This window comes from Magnolia sinica, chromosome 8 (assembly GCF_029962835.1).
Source record: "Magnolia sinica isolate HGM2019 chromosome 8, MsV1, whole genome shotgun sequence".
Lineage (NCBI taxonomy): Eukaryota > Viridiplantae > Streptophyta > Magnoliopsida > Magnoliales > Magnoliaceae > Magnolia > Magnolia sinica.
The window spans coordinates 43,552,952-43,569,256 of NC_080580.1; the positions used below are offsets into that span (position 1 = coordinate 43,552,952).

Below are 16,305 nucleotides of genomic sequence, written 5' to 3' on the forward strand. Positions count from 1 at the left end.
CCCTGGATTATAGGTGTTTGAGTAAGGATCATTCCCAGATTTTTGAAAAGTGTTCATAGCATGAACTTGTTCAGAGAGAAGTTCTGGGAATGCTGCACCAGATGGACAAGACTGCATAGGATGGGCAGGACTAGAACATGTGGCATATGCCTCGACTTGAGCTGTTTGTGGTGGTCCATTATTTAATACCAGAGCATCAACTTTCTTTGTCAGGTTATCAAGCTTGGCGCTCAGCTCTGGCATGACTCCTATCTCATATATACCACCTCTCTTTTGTGGTTGGGGACTTCTGTCACCTCTATTTGAATAATCCCATTGCTGGGAATTTTCGCACAAGGTTTCAAAGAAGTTCCACGCTTCGACATCACTTTTGGTCATGAATGACCCTCCACTGGTGGTATCAACCATGCGACGGTTCTGTGGTGTCAGACCGTCATAGAAGTATTGAACTTGTTGCCACTTCTCAAAACCATGATGAGGACATTTAAGAAGCAAGTCCTTCCATCTTTCCCAACATTCATGAAAGTGCTCGCCCTCTTTTTGTGTGAAGTTAGTAATTTCTCTACGCAGGGCATTGGTTTTGTGAACGGGGAAGAACTTGTTTAAGAACTTCTTAGACAGTTGGTCCCATGTAGTGATAGATCCAACTTCTAGAGAATTCAACCATGCTTTCGCCTTATCCTTCAAAGAAAAAGGAAACAGGCGTAGGCGGATCGAATCGTCTGAGAAGTTTTGGAACTTAAAGGTGGAGCAAATGTTTAAGAATTCTTTCACATGATGATATGGGTCCTCCTTGTCCAATCCATAAAAGGATGGCAACAATTGTATGACTCCAGGTTTAAGTTCAAAGTGTGCTGCCGTAGTGGTTGGCAACACTATGCATGAAGGCGCATTAAATTGGACAGGAGCTGAATAATCTTTGAGAGCTTTAACTTCAGTCTCATTCGCCATTTCAACAGGATTATTTCTCAATCTTTCATGAATTGTTCTTTCAATCTCAGGATCAAACGGTGCTAGTTCTATATTCAGAGATCTACGTCCTAGCATAAACTATGTTATTGCAATAAGAAAGAAAACTAAACTAAGATGCAACCTAAGATGAATAAAACTAAAGGAAAAAGTTATGAATTCCTAAAAACAAGAGAAAGCTATGCAAACGAGAATTGGAAAGAAGAACCCGAGAAAAGGAGATGATGAATGTCTGAAGATTTGAGAGCTCCTTCTTTTGAAGACAATGTTATTTAGCAGCTTCCTTCCTTAATTCCTGTAAACAAAAAGAAAACAAAAATAAATTAAATTTAGTAAAATAATGCTAGAAAAAAAATCCTAAGCAACGGTTAATTTCTAAAAAAAGAAAGTTTGTAATCTTAGAAATAAAAGCTAAGTTAGTTTCTAAAAAGGGAAAATTTCTAAAAAATAGGAAATTAGAAAATAAGAGAGAAACTTTCTAAAAAAATAAAACCTAAAGACTCTTCTAATAATAAAACCTAAACTAGAAAATAGAAAGTTACTTGAAAGAAGAATCAGAATCTAGAATTAGAAAATAGGAAATTTCTAAAAATAAAATAAAAATAAAAAATAAAATAGCCTAGAAATAGAAACTTTCTAAAAAATAAAAAAATAAAATAAAACCTTAATTCTAAAAATAGAAATTAGAAAAAAAATAGAAAATTTGGAAAGAGATTACCAAATTAGTAGTTTATGTCAGGTCCCTACAAAACAGGAAATAGGTTAGTTTCAAAAAAATTTAACCTACAGTTAGTAAAAAACCTAAGACTATGAATTATGATAAGAGAGAATCCTAAATCCAATTGGAATAAAACAGTCCCCGGCAACGGCGCCAAAAACTTGATGTTTTATTTAAACCAATACGATTTAAATGATTTTTAAACTCGCAAGTATACGAATCAGATGCAGATACGGTACGTATTACGAGATCGTTCCCACGAGGACTGGTCGTCACAATTCAAATCTATGATTCTCCTTAACTAATCCAACAAATAATGGAATGAATTACTAAGCACAATTTTATGAAAAACAATTAATTAAGAACAGGGAAGAAAATTCAATCAGAGAGAGAGCACTAGGACTTTCGAATCCACCCCTAATTATCCTAACCTTGTTTTGTCTGTTGATTCACCTTGATCTAGATTGATACCACTTATACAGAGAAAGCACAATCTGTGTCCTTAATCGGGCATACAAACTGTCTAATTCCTTTAAGCAATGCCATGAATGACATATCCCATATCCTTAGTCGGGTACATGGAATGTACATTCATTAAAGCACCCTGTTTCTTCCTCTATAGGAAACTTGTTCTTGATCAGACACAAGCACCTATAATAAGCATTCAAACAACATCCATATATATACTTTAATCAAATTCATAGATGGAGAAGTATAGAATTTAAACCCATAAAGCCCACTTAGAGAAAGAAACAAATTAATTGAAATTCAAAGTAAATCAACCAACACAAGAGCTGATCAAATTAAGGGCTTCATCTCAGCCCTAGCTGAGAGATTAGTGACCCATAAAATTCATAAAAAATATTAAATAAAATTCATAAAAAAATATCAAACCAAACAATCTCTCTCTCTTCTTTCTTCTCTTTCTTCTCTTTCTTCTCTTCCTTGCTCCAGATCTGGAATCCCCTGGTTCTCTGGTTGACTCTCCCACGTCCAAAACTCCCCTTCTATAACTGCTGGATGGCTGGGGTCGGTGGCAGAGTCGTAGAAGGACTCGAAGTGCAATTTTTCACAGCCGTGATCGGTGGGTCCCACAGAGGCATTTTCTGGAAAATCTACCCCGTCCATTGGATTCAGGACGAAATTTCAGTCAAGAATAGGTGGTTTTGAAGGTCCATTAGTGCGGCCCAGAGAAGAAAATACAAAAAGATCAGTTTTGAATGTCCCGGGGCAGTCTACTTTTGGCCTCTGCACCGCACACGTGTGTACGCATGGGCGAGGAATATCAACATGGTTTTGAAGCTCTCGACGCCCTCTACACGATGGACGGATCAGATCTTCCATCTGATCGAAGATGGTGGGCCACAACCGCCCGGAAGTCAGCTCTTCGCGGACGTGCGTAAGCCTTCGCACGTCCGGTGCTGTGATGCTCGGTGGGCCCCACATAAGCATTTTCATGGAAATCCACCCCGTCCATTGGATAGAGGACGAGATTTCGTTCAAATATGGATGGTTTTGAATTTACGTGGACGCAGCCCAGAGAAGAAATCAGAACAAAATCAGTTTTGAACGTCACAAGACGGCCTGTTTGTGGCCTCTGTATCACGCACGTGTGCACGCATGAGCACAAACTGCAAACATGGTTTTGTAGCTGATGAACCCTTCTACATGATGAACGGCTCGGATCGGCCGTACGTGTTACCGGTGGGGCCCACAACGCTTCCGTCCGTTACGCGCGCTGGAAACGGAATTTTCCGTTTTTGAAAAGGAAAGTCGGGTCAGCGCTGCTGACCGACTTAGGTGCATTCGGTGCTCCGATAGTGCACATGTGCACTATGTACATACATTATACATATGGGTCCACTGTGATGTTTTCGAGAAATCCAATCCGTCCATCCTATTGCTCATCTTCTTTAAACCGTCAGGACCAAAATTGATGTATATCCAGATATCCAGCGGACCCCACTTAATGAATTAAGGGGCTGATCTGGCCGTTAGACCACTTCCCGAGATCATCAATGGCTGAAATTTAATATGTACGGTTAATTTATGGTCCCCATCACGTGTATGAAGTTTCGAGTTGATCGGATGGCGGGAAACATGTGATCTTGCATTCTGGACCCTTTTCGAGCCTCTTTATCGTGCTTTCCTCAGATCCCAGGCGTGTAAAATCTTCATTATTGGTTCTCTGGAGTCCATCCCGTGCTTTGGAGACTTTGGATCATGAAATCCATGCCGTTAACATCAATTTTCAATTAACGCTCCTGACTTCATCCTGTAACAAAAATACAATTAAAATACGCCATTAAGCATTATCATATACGTAAAATCTGGTAATGATTAGGGTCTAATATGCAATATTCAACCCTCATCAGGTGTGGAGTGTAATAGACCCTGGTGATTTCTCCAGAGAGTAACTGTACTGATATGTGGACTTATTGAGCAGGAATTGCATATCCATTCATTCATTCATTCACCATCCACTCGGGCCGGTGGTGCGTAACTATTTGTTACGTGTACCTTCGCATAACCAGAATTTCGGTTGGGCGCGCGACTAACCTGAGATCAGGAGTTTACCACATTGAGTCGGACTATCCAAATTTAGGTATGAGACTGCTTTGGATAGAAGTCTCTTGTGGTAGACCCCATAGCCTGCGATACTACGTACTATCATCCCGACTTCACATTCCAGCATGGTTATTACATTCGCACCGCATATTACATTACATCTGCAGTACTTAGCATTTTGGGTTACTATGTTTTTACATTTATATGGCCTAGACGGATTTAGTAGGATTTGCATATTGCATTGCATCATCAGCATCTGATATTTGGCTTCTACATTTGCATAGTCGATCTGCATTGCGTATTCTGTTATTGTATGATTCATGGACCTACCAGCATATTTCCGCTTACTCTGATATCGTATGATTCATGATCTTATCAGTATTTTCACTTATTCCGATGATGTATGATTTATGAGCTTTATGGTATACTTGACACTTATCTTGTGCATACACTTACACCACCCTCTAAGCTTTTGTAAGCTTATGCACGATAGATGCGTGCAGGTGATGATAAATGCATGTATTTCATTTTTAGTATTGTACTCAAATGATTATATCAGTGGATATGTGGTGATGATGTTATTCTTGTGACTTGGTTATGCTCCATTACAAAACAAAATTCATACTGAAAATCCTCCTTCTAGGATCCCAGGATCGGAATTGGGTATGTGAGTGTCGGGATCGGAGAATGAGGCACTACAGAGGCTGTCGGCGCCAGATTCAGCGATTGAAAATTTTGTGAGCCTGTTTTCTGAGTTTGGGGCGTGACAGGTCGAATGGGCCGATTCAAACGGTCCGAATCAATGGGCCGATTCAAATGGGCCGAGCAAATGGGCCGAATCAAATGGGCCAAATGCATATCAAATCGGGCCCACCCTTATGTATTTAAGATCTGACCTATTCATAAGTTATCATAGAGATAGATGAAAAGAAAACAATTATCAACATAATTGGAAACTACCGTGGCCCTTTGGAGTTTAAACAGTGGATGTCATGGTCCACTATTTAAATGGTGGGGTCCACTTGAACTTTAGATCTGGCTCAACACTATTTTACCATGTTGTAAAATGACCTCACAAATGGTTGGACGACATGGATACAACACATGCATCATGGTGGGCCCCACCATTCAAACAGTGGATGGTCTTAGATACATCAATGTGGGGCTTGCGGGCTTGCTGCCAACAAAGGAGTAGCTAGATAGCTGCTGTATAGGCAGCTGGCTGCACAAGGAAGGCAAAGGTGGCTCCCATGTAGGGCCCACCACCATGCATATATTATATAATATACAATATATAATATATATAATATATAATATATAATATTATGCTATAAAATGTATGACGTCCTGAGTAGTGGGACCCACAGAACTTGCTGTCATCAGATGGCAGTGGGTCCCACCATAAAAAATAGATGGACGACATGTGTAAAACACATACATCACGTGGGATCTGCAACACGTATATCATGTCTGCCTTTTCCTTTCCCTTTCTTTGTTTTTTAAAAATAAAAAGAAGCAATACATGTTATATCATAATATATATATATATATATATATATATATATATATATATATATATATATATATATATATATATATTATACTATTGCACAGCAGCTTTTATGTATTAAAGAGAGGGCAGAGGTGGGTCCCACGTAGGGCCCACCCTCACAATCATATATATATATATATATAAAATATAATATAATAATATATATTATATCCATGTAACGTCCAGGCCCTTGGACGGCCTAGACGGTCACATACATTAAGGAAGGCCCCACACGTGGGGTGTGTCCCACTGTCCAAGGATGGTGGATGGTTTGGATAAAACACATACACTATGGTGTGGCCCATTAAAAAGGATGGACGACGTGGGTGGGTCCCATGGACCCCACCGTCAGCACACACTTCACGGTTAGCACACCCATGTTAGTCCACACTTCACTGTCAGCACACACCCATCGTCAGTACACCTCCACTTTCAGTTAACACTTCATTGTTAGCTGCACCCTCCACTGGTGCGTCCGCTGGATGGACGGTGTGGGTGTGCACCTCATCAAGGTGGGTCCCACATTGCCCACCTGTTTTGAATCAGCTTGATATTTGTGTTTGCTCATCATCTAGGCCCACTGGATGGCCTGGATAAAACAGATGGACGACATCGATTAAAAAGGTATGATCAAGGTGGGCCACATCGTTTTGGATGGCATGGGTAAAATATACACATCATAGTGGACCATGATCATGGAAAGAGAGAGAGAGAGAGAAGAGAGGAAGGTAGAAAGAGAGAGAGAAAGATCGGAGATAATGGAGGGGCCCCGCCACTATGGGCCCCTCTTAGATACAAGCATACATCAAAGTGGATCCCACCATATGTGGCCCTACAATCACAAAATAAAAATGCAAATGTGGGTTTAAGATCACCCACCGTCCACTTCTTCTTGCTCCCTAGGCTTCCTTTTCTCCTTAGCTTCGATCTTAATGGAAGAGTTGGAGTTTGGATGGTTGAGATGGGAGATGAGAGGATAGGAAGTGGGCCACACTAAAGCTCCTCCATGAGAGCTTTGGGAGACCTTGGACGTGTGGCTCTTTTGGGTTACTTGGAACTTGGTTTGAGAATGAGAGAGAGGGTTGTAGAGAGAGAGAGAGAGAGAGAGAGAGAGAGAGAGAAAGAGAGAGAGAGAAATGGGTGATGGAGTGATGGATGTGGTGGGTGATGGGTGTGTAAGAGTTTTTTGACTTTAGGGGTAGATGGTGTAAGAAAGGTAATGGGTGTGTAAGAACTTTTTGACTTTTGGGGTTGCTTGGGGATGGGTGTGAGGTGATGTGTACTTGACATGTACTTGACCCTTGATGGGATTGATTAATTGATGGATGTGATATTCGGTAGAGATTCTCTTGGATTTTGTAACACGCGATGTTTTCCTCGAACTAAACGCGGGCCCACATCTCCTGGCCTGGGTACCGCCTAGGCACACGAGACGTGGCATTAGAACCGCGACGATGGCGCGGTCGCTAGGGTACAAGCCTCCGGTCGAGTCGACTCGAGTTGATAGGACTCTGTAACGCCTCGAAAATTGGGGGTCGAGCAGCAGCTTAGCTCCCGAGTTCCAATGCATCATTATGCAACATAGATAATGATGATTGAATGTTGTTCATATTAGTGCATTAAACATGAGTGGGATTATACGAGAACAACATATCATACTCCAGAGATAGTTAACTTTCGTAAGCGAAAGACTGTGATAAATAATAAAATATATAAACTGTTGTAAGTCTCCAGAGTGTGAACATGATTCCAGGTTAAATATATACATGTATACTCCAAAAATGAACAAAATGAAGATACATGGGTGTTTCAAATGTACAAAATAATAAGTGTAATGTCATCTAATCAGAATCCCTGTAACCCCGTCGATCAGAACATGGTCTACATGGACCCGCCTAATAGCTGCATATAGGAGAAACCCTCCTCATCATCATAAAAGTCCGGCTCCGCTTCACGAACATCGCCATCATCTGAAACTAAAATAAGGTATGGTTGGTGTTTAAAACACCGTCCCATAATATGGGAGTGAGTGATCAACTCAGTGGAACAATAAAGCAAAGGTTAACATGTTATCAATTCAGTCAAGCAGTAATGATAACGCAATACAACAATCAGGTCCTAGGTACTCTTATTAATGTAAGAATGATATGAAATAATGATGCATGCCCTCGCTTGCACTCCCTCAGCGACTTCATCTCATGATCGCGACATGCAACCCTTCCTCAGTGCTTAACTTGCTACACCAAAGGCACACGTAATGCGGTGCATGCACGTGATTAGCCAGGTTCTTACTTAGGTTTATTTATACAGCAGGATTGAGAAGCTAAGGTACCTCTCTTATATCATTTCCTGAACAATGATCCCTTTTAGGGTCCTCAGTCCTAGTAAATCTCCTACGATGTTGCGGTTCTAGGTCACTACAAAGGGCTCGTCACCTGATCAGTGTAGGCCTAGTTTATACTCTAGTTGCTACGGAAAGGCTCGTTGCCTCAACGCAGTCTCAGAGTATGCTCGATGTCACTACACCAACCCCCTACCAACTGATAGTCTATTTTCAAAGGTTAGTCACCAACCTGACTGGGGACCACAACCAGGCTGCGCCAGTGTAGGCCGACAGCTCGAATACAGTGTCCCATACCACCGTATTCGGCTCACGAGTTTGGGTTGCTCACTGGACACTACGGGGAGGCTCGTCACCCCAGCGTAAGCTGACAGCTTGACCACGGTCTCCCATACCACCATGCCCGGTTCATGAGTCTTAGCGGATCGAGGTACCAAAGTTAAAAGGGTTTTTCATTGGTGAGTTTAGTACCTTAGATTCAAGCAGTAGCGTCCATACATGGTGAACATAAATCGGGTCAACCGAGTTGCTTGACAAGCTCGACTGGTACGAGCATACTCGAGCCGATCGACATGGAGCGCATAAGAACTCCGCGTGCCCTAACCACTGTTGACTAGCAGCGTATGACTCGGATTCATCGGGCGTGTCTATCGTGGCTAAGTAGTACGACCACCTATCGTAAACCATTACTGATTGCCTGGAATACGTCGTAGCCCCAATCACATTTTATACAGTAGCATTACATTAAGCCAAACAACATGTTCAAATACAAATCTCATATGAGCATTTCAATAAACACACAGGGTACATTTTAGCATACATAGGCATTTCAACTATAAAGCACGTAGTAGCGATGTAGGTTACATAAAGGAAATTATAGCCATAGTTAAGGGAATTGAGAATCTTATCTCAACGCCCTCATTACATGCATTTAAACAAACATTTCCTCATTCAGGCATTTTATGAAAAACTTAGCCTACACATATTACACATATGTAATAGACTAGTTACAACATAGATCCCGGCAAGCCCATTTTTCAAAAGAGTTGCCACATATACAACAAGCATATATCCATAGCTAATAATCATGGCAAACACAAATTCAAATTTCATATTCATTCAGACATATCAACAAACACGTAGAATACACTATATTCAACGTAGTTCATATATATATGTGTAAAGTGTGGGAAACATCGTAGTTAAGCATGTGACAACATTCGAGTCAGTCATAAATCATTAACTAACATTGAAAGCCTTGAAAACCATAATCTAAACATTTATAGTCCGCACCTTTCACTGGTAGACTCATAAAGTACTTAGTTCGTTATTTAATTTGTCGTTTAGGACACAACGGCAACCTAAAGTATGAAATAGGTTAGCTAATTCATCATTCAATCTATTTGAAACCCTAAAACAGATTAGGGTTAGGATTTCTTACCTAAAAACGGGATCAGAATCGCCGGAAAAGCGATACAGGAATGGTGGATTAGCACGTGGAGTAATGGGATTGAATCCCAGGAAGAAACGTTGACTCTCTCTCTCACTTTCTCTCTCTTTCCTTCTCTTTTCTCTTTTCTCTCTCCTAGGGTTTTTCAAATTCATATAGAATGAGAGAGAGGGTTTAAGACCCTTATATAGGCCTAGGATTGATGGAAATGGCCCCAGGGCCAAGGTATACTTAGGTTATAGCTAGGGACTGTTTCGATCCAACGGAGCACTTTTGGAGGCCCCTTCTCTGCGTGCGGTCGGACTTAAGCTCCCAGACATTGGATCTAGGTCAAGTTAAGTTTTTGGTCCAATCGGATTTACAGATCGACCGTGTCGGACCGATTTCAGTTCAACGGTCACCGATACTCGATCGGGGCCACAAGTATACTGACATGTGTTGGAAATTTCTCCTGATCCAAGGGTGTAATTAGATCAGATTCTAACGGTCTGAATCCTTAGATTTGGCCTGCTAGTGAAATGACTCAATTCACTTAAGTCCCAGTTCATTTTCTAAAGATATTCACGTTTCTCACACACTTCACTCCAGGCTTAAGTTGTGCATTTCTAGATAATATTAGGACTTGATTTCTAAGGTGGTCGTCAAGTCTAGGATTGCGGTCCTAACCGTATGGTTTCGCAGTAATCGGACTTTCGACGCGCGGTCCAGGTTCAATACGGAGTTTCATGATGCTCCCGAGAGAAACTGGGTTTTGAGATGGATCTTAAGTTTCAGGGTAATGTAGCATTAACGGTTCTACTTATTTTGGATCTTACAGATCGTATTTAAAGTGATTAGTGCTAATTTCACAGATAATCTAGTTTAACATTTAGTTAATTCTTGTCTAATTTCTAAAGGATTTGGTCCTTAGTGACTTCTGCCTGAGGTGGTACTCGGGTCTTTGTACGGATTTTTTCGGGACATTACAGACTCGGCTTAGGATCGCGCGCAAACATCGGATAAAGGTCGAAGGTTGCCGAAATTCGATCGGAAAGATCGCGGAAGCCTACGGAACGGTATGGTCTAGGATACGGGTCTTATAATTAATCTTATTTAATTTTTAATTTTTTGATATTTTCAACACATTTTTCCAACAATCTTAAGGTGTGATTATGAATTCGAAAGTGTTGCATTAGTCAAATTGATGAACTAAGATCTGATCAGATTGGACCGGTTCAATGGTATAAATTTCACTAAGTGGCAAGACAAGCTGAAATTTCTGCTAACTACGTTTAAGATTTTCTACATCCTGGATCTGAATCTCTAGCCTCTACTAGAAACGACGGATGGTGACACTCCATAACAGATTGCTCAAAGAATCAAGAGACAAGAAGACGAGCTGCTTTGTCGCGCCCATATTCTCAACGCCCTCTTTGATCAGTTGTACGATTTGTACACAGGGACCACATTAACAAAAAAAAATTGGAGAGCGCTGGAATACAAGTACAGGGCTGAAGAAGAAGGTATACAAAAATTCATAATTGCCAGGTACTTCAATTTCATGATGATATACAATAAGCCATTGTTAGCCCAAATCCATGAATTGCAATTAATTGTAAACAAGATAAAGCCTTTAAAAACAAACCTGTCATCCTTTCAAGTCGGAACTATTATTGCCAAATTGCCATTGAGCTGGAAAGACTACAGGAAGAAATTATTGCATAAATTTGAAGAATTTACCCTAGAATAAATCTAAAAACATCTTCATATTGAAAAAGAATCTCGTAACCAAGACAAGAAGAATGACGCAAATGGTGCATTCTTATCCAAGGTGAATGCAATAGAAAGACCATCCCAGAACAATTACTACGAGAAAAATGATTCCTTAAAACCTAACAAAAATAAAGAAAAAATTAAGAAAACCCAAAAGAAGAAAAACGGCAAAACTAATGGTCCTTGCTATGTCTACATCAAGACTAAACATTTCGCCCAAGTCTGTAGGGACTGCAAAAAGTTTAAGAAATAAGCTAATGCAGTAGACGATGATATCATAACAATGGTCACAAAAGTGAATTTAGTTAAAGAGAAAGTCTCCAGTTGGTGGTATAATATAAATGCCACAGTCCATGTATGCAACGATAGATCTGCCTTCAAAACCTATGAAAGCATGACCAACAGTTAAGAAATTTAAATGGGAAATGAAGGTCAATTGAAATTCATAGGAAAATGAACCATAGAATTACTCTTTAACTCTGGAAAGAAGGTAACTTTGACTAATGTACTGCATGTCCACATAAGGAGGAACTTAGTCTCAGGGGATCTCTTGAGCAAACTTGGGATAAGGGTTGTTTTTTAGTCTGGATAGCTGATCTTGTCCAAGAATGGAAACTTGTAGGTAAGGGTTATGCTTGTAATGAGATGATCAAATTTTCTTTGAATGAAAAGAATTCTTATGCTTATATGATTGAGTTTGTAACATTATGACATGGTAGACTAGCACATATTAGCTATAGTACCATAAAACTCATGGCTAAAAATGACTTAATATCATACAATGATAGTGACAACGATAAATGTGAAGTATGCATATAATAAAAAATAACTAAGAAACCATTCCCAAGTGTTGAGAAATCATCTCAAATATTTGACCTAGTGCATACTAACATATATGAACTAAATGACGTTCTTAGCCGAGGAGGGAAGAGGTACTTCATAACATTTATAGTTGATTGTTCAAGATATATGTTTATATATCTGTTAAAATCAAAAGATGAATCATTTAATATATTCAAGATCTATAAATTCGAAGTAGAAAATCAATTAGTTAAAAAGATTAAAATCCTTCATAGTGATAGAGGAGGAGAATACTTTTCTAATGAATTTTTTACATATTGTGAAGAACGACATAGTACACCAGTGCACAACACCCTATACACCACAACAAAATGGTGTAGCAGAGAGAAAAAATAAGACTTTAGTAGAAATGGTCAACTTAATGCTAATACAAGCAAAGTTGCCATTAAACCTATGGGGAGAAGCGATGTTAGCTGCGTATCACATTATAAATAGAATCTCATCTAAGAAAACTAAGACATTTCCATACGAAACATGAAAAGGAAGGAAACCAAACATAGGGTATCTTAGAGTGTGGGGGTGTCTCGCATATTGTAAAAATCTTGAATCTAAAATAACTAAGTTAGGACCAAGAGCTATCAGGTGTGTCTTTGTAGGATATGCACAAAATACTAAGGCTTATAGACTTTTAGATTTAGACTCCAATGTAATCATAGAGTCTGCAGATATAGAGTTCTTTGAAAGCTCTTTATTTAGGGAGAAAAAGAATATTGAGATTCAATCTCCTAATAAAATTATAGAAGAAACACAACAAGAAGTTGAAACACCAAGTAAACTTCGCAGGAGTCAAAGATCAAGAGTAGAGAAGAGTCTTGATCCTGATCAAATAGACTCTCAGTGTCAAAAAGAAGTTGAAACACTAAGTGAACCTTGTAGGAGTTAAAAAATAAGAGTAGAAAAGAGTCTTGATACTGATCAAATAGACTCTTAGCGTCTCTCTTTTCATCTAGTAGAGGATGATAGAGAGAAGGTTATTAGGAAAATATATGTAGTTTTAGCTATATAAGATGAACTCAAAACCTTTAGTGAAGTTATGACTTCAAAAGACTCCGTTTTTTGGAAAAAAGCTATTAATGATGAAATGAATTTGATTATATCAAACCAAACATGAAAACCGGTAGATCTACCTCTAAGTTTTAAACCAATAGGGTGTAAGTGGGTATTATATATATATATATATATATATATATATATATATATATATATATATATATATATATATGGGAAAAGGTACTATGCGCTCGACCTCATGATTAGCTCCCGTGAGGTCAAGCTGTGTGGGCCCCACCGTGATGCGTGTCGACCATCAACACCGTGCATTTGATGGGTACCCTCTAAATTATGGGATATCCCAAAAATCAGCCGTATACGGAACTCAGGTGGGCCATACCATCTAAAATCACGTGAAACACCGTTAAAACATATAAAAGCACTTGGTGGGGCCCACTTGAGTTTTGAATGCTGTTGAAACTTGGTCTAAACCCTCATGCAAGTGTGACACACATAATGGATGGGCTAGATTTGCAAACCACATCTCGGTGGGCCCAAAAAACTGATTATGAATGTTTTAATGGTGCACGGCCCCTCCCCACTTTTGTATGTGGTGTGGCCCACACAAGTCACGGATTGACTTGATTTTTGAGACCTAGGCCCATGATGGAATGGTGCATCTGACTGGTGGGTTAGATGTTTGAAACGCATCACGGTGGGGCCCACACAACTCGACCTCATGGGATGGACTCGTGAGGTCGAGCACATAGTACCTTTTCCCTATATATATATCACACTAATGGTACAATTCAAACATTTAAGGCAATATTAGTTACTAAGGGTTTCCAACAGAAAGAAGGAATCAATTATTTTGACACATATTCACCATTGGCTAGAATAACATTGGTTAGGATTTTATTAGCTCTAGCATCCATACATCATCTTCGTATCCACTAGATGGACGTGAAGACAACATTCCTGAATGATTACTTTGATGGGGATACTATATTAGGTATCAAAATTAAAAAACATAGTGGGGGTTATGCATTGTGCCAGTCTCATAATATTGAGAAAATACTGAACAAGTTTAACCACTTGAAAATCAATGAGGCGAAAACCCCATTTGATCCAAGTATCAAGTTAAAGGAAAACAATGAAAGTTTAGTTGCACAACTAGAGTATGCTAGTGCTATAGACAGTCTTATACATGCTATGCAATGCACAAGACTGAATATAGCATACGTTGTGAGTAAAACTAAGTAGGTTTACTAGTAATCCAAGTGTTGACCACTTGAAAGCTATAAGTAGAGTTCTAGGTTATCTAAAAGAAACCAAAGAACTAGGGCTATTTTACTCAGAGTTTTCAGCAGTATTGGAAGGATATACCGATGTAAGTTAGATATCGAGTGCAGGGGACAAAAAGTCTACTACAGGGTGAATATTCACCTTAGGAGGTGCAGATGTATCTTGGAGATACAAGAAACAAACTTGCATAATGCACTTAACAATAGAATCTGAGTTTATAGCATTGGCTACAACAGGCAAAGAGGCTAAGTGGTTAATAGATATTTTATTAGAAACCTCGTTCAATGCGAAGCCTATACTAGCTGTTTTACTTTATTGTGATAGTGAAGCCACTCTAACGAGGGCCTATAGTGGTACTTATAATGGGAAATCCAGATATGTAAGTTTGAGACATGATTATATAAGGCAATTGATTCAGGATGGAATCGTTGCGATCTTCAAATTTCTTTGCTTAAAGGTTCGAATTCTTCCATGATCCATGTGAGACACCATTAACGGATCACAGTTGTTCATTTGAGTGATCTTAGCCATTCAATGACAGCTCATGTTGATCAACGTTTAATTGAAAATGAATGCCAGTGAACTCTTTTTGTCGCCAATTTCTAGTTGTTACGAAAGAAAATTTTAGAAACATTGGATTCCTAATCAATCTAGGCCATTCAAATTTGTATCAGAAGAATCTCGAAATCCCAATTAGATTATAAGAATAATCACATACATGTTGTCTTCCCCAATTCTTGTGGTAACGTGTGACAGCAAGTCGAGTTTCTCCATTGTGTAACTTACAACCCAAACTGATCTATACATTTAGTTTTAGGTATCCTCAAACTTCCTTCCATTGATCTCAGCCATCCAGAAGCATCAAGATGAAGAAAACCTACCAAATTGAGATTTATCATTAAAGGCACCTATCTTTTTTAATTGAGAATCTTAGCCCCAAGTTCTTATAAGGACCCTCATTCAAAATCAAACTGATAATCATGTGACTGATCAGATTATCGTTTAATCACAATGTTTACAACCAAGATCAAAGTCATCGTTTAAGAATAGAATTCAAAAGTATCCAATGTTGAAAAGTCGTTATTAAAATGTTCCATGCGTAAGAATCATCCGCACAATCTATCCTTCAAGTTAGATTCTAGAAATGTAGGGAGAACTCTGAGATAGTTATAAAAACCCTCTTTAGGAAGAGAAACAAATCACACAATAAACAACCAGTATTTGAGAGAGAAATTAAGAGAGTGAGAAGGAGAATGAGTTCTAAACTTACTGAGTCAACTCACTAAGTCAAGTTTGAGTTCGGGTCAGGTTCAACAACATGTGAGTTGTCTCATACCTTTTCTCGCATTGTGATATCAACTTATACTATTTTCTATTCAATTTCAAAATTGCAAATAGAATTTGTTAGTTCCAATTGATAAATTGTATGGAATTATTCTTTTGATTATCTTATTGAAGTATGAAGTTAAAGTTAAAGAATCACATTGTGATCTCCCCTCTCTCTTCAAGATTTTTTTTTTTTTTGAATAGTCATGAATTGATATGGCTGGATTTCTCAAAGCTGGTCTCCTAAATACGAGAACTTATGCAAAAATCGTTCTCTCCCATCAAAACTTATATACATATCAAAACAATGAACGCTCATTCTTTAGACCTAAGATTTTTTTATTGGGAAATATATATATATATATATATATATAAGAGTAAAATGATGAAACTTATTGATGGGTTTTTTCTTTCACAAGCCTTCTCTCTCCCTCTTACAGTTGTTCTTACGATGTTAGTAGTCAATCCTCTAA

The 16,305-nt window shown here is 38.9% G+C and overlaps 1 non-coding gene across 1 annotated transcript; it reads left to right on the forward strand.

Moving 5' to 3' along the window:
- Positions 1-466: 466 nt before the first annotated feature.
- LOC131254501 (small nucleolar RNA R71) lies at positions 467-573 on the forward strand. Its single transcript, XR_009175613.1, has one exon. It is a non-coding gene; the product is annotated as a small nucleolar RNA R71 (small nucleolar RNA).
- The last annotated feature ends 15,732 nt before the right edge of the window (positions 574-16,305 follow it).